This window comes from Emydura macquarii, unplaced genomic scaffold (genome assembly GCF_026122565.2).
Source record: "Emydura macquarii macquarii isolate MOO-44397 ecotype Brisbane River unplaced genomic scaffold, CSIRO-AGI_Emac_v2 contig_1253, whole genome shotgun sequence".
Lineage (NCBI taxonomy): Eukaryota > Metazoa > Chordata > Testudines > Chelidae > Emydura > Emydura macquarii.
In genome coordinates this window covers 5,313,963-5,322,549 of record NW_027131390.1, presented here as the reverse complement: position 1 = coordinate 5,322,549, position 8,587 = coordinate 5,313,963, and the positions used below count along the sequence as shown (strand labels likewise).

The following is an 8,587-nucleotide window of genomic DNA, read 5'->3' as shown; positions in this document are numbered from 1 at the left end:
CTATTGGGAGGGAAACCTAGAATTGATCAAGAACGAGAAAATCTTTGAGGAGCACAAGCAGGGCGCGTTCAATGGAGAAAAGGGAAATTATAGGCGTCAGGAATTTGGGAATTTACTTTCAATTAAAAAAAATAATAAATCCCCAGCCAGCCTGAGACCCGGCCCACGTGGCACCAGCCTTACAGCTTTTAACCAGCTTGTGATTTCCTCCCTTCACGTTCCACGCTAAGGGCCGGATCCTGCTCCCGATGGCGTAGCCGGCAGGTTTGCAGGATCGGGCCCCTGCTGGCTGTGTTGGCTGACTAGCCCCCGCCCTGCCTCTCTTCTGTCTCTGCAGGCCGAGACGGGCTAATTCACTGCACGGGGTGCACATTTCACACCCGCCCATTGTCCCCTGCTGACTTTTGTCCCCCGGCGACCACTTCTGCCCGGCCGCTGTCACCAGGATGCGGATGGCTCAGCCCCTGCCTGCCCCAAAACCAGCTTCAACTCTTCTCAGGAGCGGTTTCCAGCCTGCTACAGAGAGAGGGGCCCCAGCGCAGACACCTGGGCCGCAATGTGTCCTTGGCCAGCGACCCAGGCAGTGGGGGGGGGGGGATTTGTTTCAGATGGGAGGGGGGGTAACTCACTTTCAAAGGCCACTAGCTCCTTCCCTCCCGTGGCCGGGGGGCCCAGACTAGAGCCAAGGCACATCTCCTGCCCACGTTGCAAAGGCTGCCGGACGTTAGGAGCTGTGTGTGCAGGTGCCCAACCCCCCTGGGGGGGACCCAGCGGTGTGAGGGGGCTCCCGGCTTTTCTCTTGCCAGGGACACCCCCAGAGTACCGGGGCTGTTTGGCCCGATTTGCTTTTAAAAACGCCGGGGGCCCACTGGAGTCTTGGCCTCGAGGTGCTGACCCCCCAGGAGCACCAGGGCAGGAGGAAGGCGTGTCTGGGGTGGGGGGGGGCGGGCAAGGCCACCTGGCATGAACTGCAAGGGGCAAGAAGAATCCTTTAACCCTCGGGCTGGGCCAGGGAGGGACAGCAGAGCAGCTCCGGGCCTGGGGCCGTGTATCGGATCAGAGGCCGGGGCAGGGGGGGGGATCGGGATCTGTCCCCCCAGGGAAGCTGTTCGTGTAACCGCAACCTCCCCCTCGCCCCGCACAGGTGCGCGGAGGATGCCCAGGGACCGGGCATCCAGTGACAGCTGGGGGGGGGGCGGGGGAGGATTGTTTCTCCCCCAGTTCAGCAGACGGGGATGCGCCGCCGGCAGCTTCGGCTCAAGTTGCCGGGCTGCTCTGGGCGCCCTCCTCCAGGAAACTTGCGCGGCGCGGGGGATGCGCGGCGCGGGGGATGCGCGGCGCGGGGGCAGATTCTGACACCCCCCCCCGCGTCTTACTCCAGCGCTGTGTCCACGCGGTGTCCCCCAAGAACTAGGCTGAGATTCCCCCCCGGGTATCACCAGCTCTCAAGTCCCGGCAAAATCCTGGAGCACCCCGCGCTGCCAGGGCTGAGCTCCCACCGTCCGGGCGGAAACGTTGACAACAACGTGTTGAATATTTGACGGTCTCTGGGAAAACCCACCGAAGCATCGTTGGCACGGATTCATTTTGCTGGGTGTCGCTGCGGCCGGGGTGCTTCACTTCTCAGTGACACACGGCACTGACCTAAACCAGACGTGTACACACACACACACACACACACACCCGCCCCCCAATGAGATGAGGAGAATTCAGCCTTTTCTCCTGCTACGTTTACAGACGCTCCTGGTGGGTTGGAAACTCCCCCTTCCTAGGTGGGCATTTAATTCCAGGTGTAGGACTTTGCGCTCCTGGGAGAGGGCGTTTTTACCTGCCCGTGCCTTTGCAAATCTCCCTCTGAACGCAAATGCAGACCGAAATGGGGGCGATAATTCGCATCACCTGTTCATCTCCGTGCGCCGGCTGCAGGAGCCAGCCCGCCCCCGCTCAGTTCATAGGGAGCGAGGGTCAGGGGAAGAAGTTTGCAGCCCTGCCCCGGTCTGGGAATGACCAAACGCAGGAAGGCGCCGTAGATAAACGGCGCGGCGTTGGGGTGCAGCGGGTGTTAGTGGGTGTCGGTCCGTGTCTATTTATCGTTATGATTAGCAGTAATTACAGCAGTGACAACCCGACCCCGCCTCTCGGAGCCGCTCGCACGGTTGTGAAAACCTGCAGTAAAGGGTTTCTTATTGCTGCCAAATGAGCTGTTTAGCGTTTAAACTAGTCCGTGCTTCGTTTTCAGCGTCTAAACCATCCGGCTTTATTTGCAATGAACCCGTTTGATTTGCCTGTCCGGTAGCACCGGAGACCGGTCCGAAATTCCTGGGTGAGATCGCGGGTTTTCAGCAGACCCGGGTTAACTAACAAAGGCAATGACCAGGAACAAAGTCAGTGGCTGGTACACTCAATTCCCTACTTTTACATGGCCAGGAGCAGATGTGCTCCGAGAGCAATCCTGCTCGTTCACTGCGGAAGAGGACTCAGCGTTAGTGAAACGTCCCTCGTTGGCGACTGTTTAATTTAATTAGCCAACCACTTCCAGTCTAAAATATCACTTCCAGAACGTGACTATTTGTCCTAAAAAATTAAATCTACACCCAGATGGGGAGGGGCAAAAGATTAGCAAAACGTGATCTTTTCCTTCTCCTACAACGAGTACGAAAATCTCCAGTGTTACTAGGATTTCTGCATTTCTTTGTGGATTTCTGTAGATCTGTTTATTTTTACTTACGCCAACTCACCAGTTAAGGGGTAGTAATGATCAGTAATTGCCCGTATTTAAAACTGAAATGCCGGCCAAGACAACTCACCATCTGACTTTATTTTGAGGATATATTTCCGATACAGCCAACCAACCCACCCATGTCTGTGCCAACATTTCAGTATCACGTCCTTCGTTCCGATGCAATGTACTGTCTATTACATGCTCTAGCCGCATCAAGAAACCCAGGCATTTGTCTTTCGTTTACAATAACCAGGTCGTTGTCTCCCGGATCCACACATGGGTATTGCAAACGGGATTCGAAGTTGACCGGGTTTGTAAAGTTTTCGCTCCGTTTTTTGCAGGCGTACTGGCAGGAAAAGCAGGAATGCCTCCGCTGGGAAATAAACCCAAGTCTTGCATTGGCGCTTTATCCCGGCAGAATGCCTAACGCGTTTATGGCCAGAATTAAGCGACTCTTTAACCAGTCTGCTGTGCACCAAGTGGATTCAATTCAGATTAAGAGACAATTTTTTTTCCAACGAGAAATCTGTTTGAGACAAGAATGAGCGTGATCGCTTTAGTGTAAACAGACAGGGGGAAAGCGACTGCCTCGCTGGTCGAGACTGGGGCGCATTTCAACTTCGCCGGACTGTCATTTGCCCCCTCGCCCCCGAAAGGTGGCGTTTCCAGTGTGGACCCCAGCTCAGGACAATTATGGGTCTTTGTTCCAGCTAAGTTCCCTCGGTGGGATCTTAACAGCGCGTTCTCCCAGGCGGGTTGCCCGTTGTCACACAGACCGGGCGGAAGTGAATATTGATACCAGTCGAATTGCACATGCCATTTCATTTCTCCCCCGGGGTTTTCGAGGCAGGGCAGCCGGCGTTTCCCGGGACCCCAGCCCACTCCCTCCTGGCTGTAAAGGAGTCCCCGTTTATTCTGGAAACCCTCCCGAGAGCTGCCGTGATTGCATTTCCTCGCATCTACGGAGCGGAAAGTTCAGCGTTCGCCTGCGTCCGGGCGGAGGCAGGCGCTGTGTTAATTGAAGGATGGGGCTCCCTGATACCTCCCCCAGATGAAAGGCAACGCGCCGAATAAACTAATTAAAACATTGTGTTTGGGACACATTTGATTTCTTTTTTTGATCTTCGTTGTGTTTTAAAGAAATGTCAGCGCACTAGAAAGCGAGCCCGGGAAACCTGATTTCCCTTCGAGTGTGCGGCGCTTTTCAAAGGCTGGGGTGATAGATTTCAGAGAGGAAAGCCTGCTGTGCGAGCTTGCGTGGCTTCTCTTTACCAAACTAAGCTCTTGTCAATCATGCCCAGCCCCGGCCAATCAGCACCTCCCTTTTCGGCGAGCAGCTCACCCCGCTGTGCTTTTATACATCACACGGCAGCATGTTTAGATGCATTTTTACCAGCACTTTACGGGCTCTGAATGATGGGGGCATAGCACAGCACCCACTTCTCCAAACGCCGGAGGTGCCGACAATTTGCCTGGCTATTGTGTAGGTCTTTCTCTCTCCTTTTCCTGCCTCACGTTGGCTGGGTGTGTTATGGACACTAAGTAGGCAAATATCAGGGGGGGGGGAGATTCATTCATTTTGGAGGTTCCCATCCACCTGCCTAGCACACATGGGACAGGCTTGGCGGGGTTCAAGAGTTGCCCTGCCCTGGGCACCATCAGACCGAGCTCAGCCACCCTGGGTATACTGGGAGGTGTAGGGCAGCCCCACCGGCAATCCCTCCTCCGCCCACAGTTTGCCAGACTCTCGGTGCATGGCTGGAGAGCCCCCGGGTTTCCCCTCTCCAGCCTGCCTCTGGTCATGGCCTTGGGACATCTCACCCCTAAAGCCAGATCCCCAGGACCAACAATGCCCGGAGTTGCAGAGGAGAATCCATCCAGAACCTCTTCGCTCCTAAATATGGCCGGGTGCCTAGACTCACCCAACCACAGGGGAAGTGGCAAACTGGCTTTGCCAAAGCAGAAAGCTAGCACCCGAAACTCTAAGGCGCAGGGGGCCCGGGGGTTTGCAAGAGACCCGAGAAGCAGGTCCCAGCACCACGGCCCAGTCACGGGAGCCCGGCACTTCGAGTCCAGACGGGGATAAAACGATGGACCTGGCAAGCCCCAGAGAAACCGACGCGTTTCTCCCTCACCCAGCACAGCCCGCTAAACAAGAACTGATCTGCAAGTGGACTGGGACCAGAGGACACCGCTCAGTGCCAGCTTGCTCCAGAACATCCTGCACCGTGCATGAGCTAGTTCCCCATGTCACCCTGCAGCACGTCGGGGGACCAGAGCAGCCCAACCACATTTAAAAACCCTTTCAAGCCAGACACAAACTCATACAGCACCTCAGAGTGCGTACAGGCGAAAGGCCGTTTCTGTGCCCGTTCCCTGGGTGTGGGGAAGGGTTTGCAAGGTCTGAAAAGCTGAAGCCACATAAAAGAACCCACCCAGGCTAGTCAGACTGCAGTAGCAATGGTAATATACCTAGATCTGGGGTGGGGTGGGAGGATCATTTGCTTCCGGAACTTGGAAGGGTTGAAATAGCAGTAAAACCCACATCACAATCAAATAAGAGTAAATTACACTTGATTATTAAATGTTCCTTTCTTTTTGAATGGAAAAGCCCCCGAGCCGCTGCATGTGTTTACCTCTCGTGCTGACTATACATGGGGAAATATTTTCGCTGTAATTTTTGACTCATAATTGAAAATTAATGACGATTGTTGTTCCTGAAATTTCCCCTCCTCCTCAATCTCTGTTTCTTCAAGCTACTGTCCAAAGGGAAACCCGCCCCCCACAAATCCACCCACAATTAACAGTGCTTCAGTCAATAATATATGAATATTTTCTGAAGGTAACCAACATCCCTCCCCTTCAGACACTCAAGTTTCAGTGGCATTATCTTCCCATCGACTCCTATAGCTCTTGACAAAATGAGTTTTCTTTCATGTGATTATGTCACAGGAAACAAAAAGGGAAGTCATTCTGCTGTTAGCAGGAAGACAGGGACAGAGCTGGGAGTGACAGAAATGTCTCAGCAGCGTCTGCTTTTCTCCAAGTTTTCCTGTAAAAAGGGACTGACCGTGCCCAAATTTGGCCCCAGCTTTTTGTCTAATTGGATTTGTGTCCCTCGTTTTTAAGATCCCTTCAAGTCTGTCGTCCCCCCCCCCCAAATACTGTTTCCTGTGCACAATGTTTTATTAAATCTGTACAGAAGAGAGAAAAAAAACCCCGAGTAAACGATGTGCAGAAAGACTAACATGCTACGTAGGGTTATGTAGCATTAGATCCCAGTTTGGACAAAATCGAAACGTGAAACAAATCTTTCAAAACAAGAATTTTAGAGGCATGCTGGGAAAGTGTCTCTCTGTCTGGCTGCATCTGTCTATCCACCCGGACAAAGGCAGCAACATCCTGATAGCAGAGACACGAGTAAAACATATGTCACGCTTCCTTTCAGGAGGCAGAGCGGGAACTTGCAGCGGGGTGGTGACTTCAGGCGCTTTGTTTGTTCATGACCAATGATGACGATGATTGTCCGCACCTGAACGAGTCTGGGTATTAGTGGATGTGTGTATTTGTGCCCTAATGTAAGGCATGCGCTGTGATGGCGGATCTGCCCCCCAGCCTGCAGATCACAGGACAGCTCGGCAGTGCAGGGGAGTCGAAGGTGTAACTGGAGAGGAGAAGGTACTGGCCTGGCATGGACAGAGAAATCCTCCAAGTGCTAGGTTCTGAATTGCTAACACGTTCTCGCGCCGCTTCCACACAAGCTCGCTGGCGTCGGCTGAGCATTATCGGGTTTCTCCTGCAGGGGCGAAGCCGTCCAAGTGTGACTTCGCCGGGTGTGACAGGAGCTTTGCCAGCGGCAGGGACAGGGAGAAGCACGCCCACGGGCACTCGATCGGCAAAGCCGTACCCCTGCCCAGTCAGAGGGGGCCAGAAAGCCTACACCCACCCCAGCGCCCTGCGCAAACACCTGAAGGCGGTCTGCGCACCGAACACGAGCCTGGCCCTGCCTCCAGGACCGCACGGGCGGCTGGAAAGGCCTCCCCCACCCGCGATCCAAGCCAGGGTGCGCGCTGTGATTTTAGGGGCGCACCGCCGTGCCTAGGCACGACCTGCCGGGCAGGGAACCGGGCCGCCCGGGTTTCAATCCTCCGCGTGGCCGGCTCGGCGGGGCTCTGCACCCCGGTGCTCTGCTCCCGCCGGCGCGCTCTGGGTTTTGTTCTCACCGGCATATTTCCAGCCTCCTGCAGCTGTTGCAAAAAACGTGGCTGGGCGCCTCTGGCCGGGGAGAGGCATCTCCAGCGCGGGAAAGGTGCGTGGTGGCTTCAGCGTGCGGCAGCCAGGATCGCTTCGTGCGGCTCTGCTCGGGAGGGGCGGGTTTGGCGGTGGAGGGTTGAAACGCAGCCGGCGGGGGTTGGAAATGACCCGCCGGGTGTGCGCCAGGCCCGGGCACGCCGGGTGGCAGGGAGCGGCCCTTAGCGGTAGCTCTGGGTGGGGAGGTGAAGATATGACACGGCTCGTGGCGGTGCTGGACGTTAGAGACTCACTCGCGTGTGGATCCTGTCTCCCGTGGCTGGAGCCCGTGACCCAGGCCTCGCCAGCAGGACTGCCGACGTCCGGCCAGTGCAGCTGGTTCTTGGACGGCAGCGGGTAGCTGTGATCAGTAGCTGTAATTAACCTCTCGCCTCCCCCCCCCCAGCGCAGTCGGCTGAAATCGTGTCCCAGACTCCACCCGTGGACAATGCAGCTGGATTATTCGCCACCCCGGGTCTAGCTCTCTGGCTTTTCCTTTTTAGGTTGCCAAGTTCGTCCCCCGAGCTGAAAAGTCTCCATTAAAAGTCAGGCTTGGCGGGGTCACTTTAAACCGTTCCGTGCCTGATCACCCGAAACCGTTTTGGCTGAGCGCGATTCTCCGCGGCCAGCCCCACCCCGACGACAAGCAAAGCAAGGCGAGGGATGCTTTGCTTTCCTGTGCGCACCACGTGAAACGTGGAGTAGTTTCAATCCAGTCTGTCTGTCTGTCTAGCTGTATATCCATCCATCTCTCTATACACACACATAATTCCTAATCAGCTCTTTGCAGACTCCCCAGACCATCCGTTATTAGCAATTCTCTTTGGATGCCCTTGGCAATTTCACTACGTGTCAGAGAGATAAAAGATGCTCATGATCAAGAGTTAGGAAGACATTTTTGTGATCCTGTTACAACTTGGTCCTGTAACTCTTTTTTTTGCGGTGTTGCATGTGGAACTCTGATCCTTGGCAGATCTTCTGGGGACCCGATCCTGAGGTCCTGTTCACCGGGGCTCAGAGGTTCCATTCTGCAGACCTCGAATGGGAACAAAGAGAGCTGCCTCCCCGTTACCCGCTCCCCACAGAGCCGCGGACAGAGGAAAGGCCAATTCGTGTTTCGCGGAGTTTGTGCGTCCTGGGCGCTCTGGATCCGAGCCAGCCACGAAAAGCGGATCGCGAGCAACCAGCTGTACATAGGCAGCGAGCGGAGAAAGCCGCGTGGGCCGGGCAGACAGCGCATGGCCACCCTCTCCTCGGATGTATGGCTCCAGAGGAAACCGCTTTCCGCAGCCTGTGGCCCAGAACCCAGCTCGGATTCAGGAGGACCGGAGTGTCGGGGAGATGCGCAATTCTAATCGCGAAACTGGAGAGGGATGTCTGTGCTGGGATGGGAGGATGGACAGATGGATGGATAGATGGATGAATAGATAGACGGATGGATGGATGAATGTGTCCCTCTGTCCCCCAGACATGCCCTTTAGTTCAGACACCAAACGCCCTACAACGCTTTTCCGCCCGCTTGCTGAACTCATGCTGAACTTTCCTCCGCCCCACCAAAACGCGGCCCAGGGGAGC

The 8,587-nt window shown here is 55.4% G+C and overlaps 1 long non-coding RNA gene and 1 pseudogene across 1 annotated transcript; both read left to right on the top strand.

The window, feature by feature from the left end:
* Positions 1-1,997: 1,997 nt before the first annotated feature.
* LOC137153881 (uncharacterized) lies at positions 1,998-3,610 on the top strand. Its single transcript, XR_010919915.1, has 2 exons — positions 1,998-2,075; positions 3,064-3,610. It is a non-coding gene; the product is annotated as an uncharacterized lncRNA (long non-coding RNA).
* A 961-nt stretch (positions 3,611-4,571) lies between these two features.
* On the top strand, positions 4,572-8,367 carry LOC137153857 (zinc finger protein ZIC 4-like; annotated as a pseudogene).
* Positions 8,368-8,587: the final 220 nt, after the last annotated feature.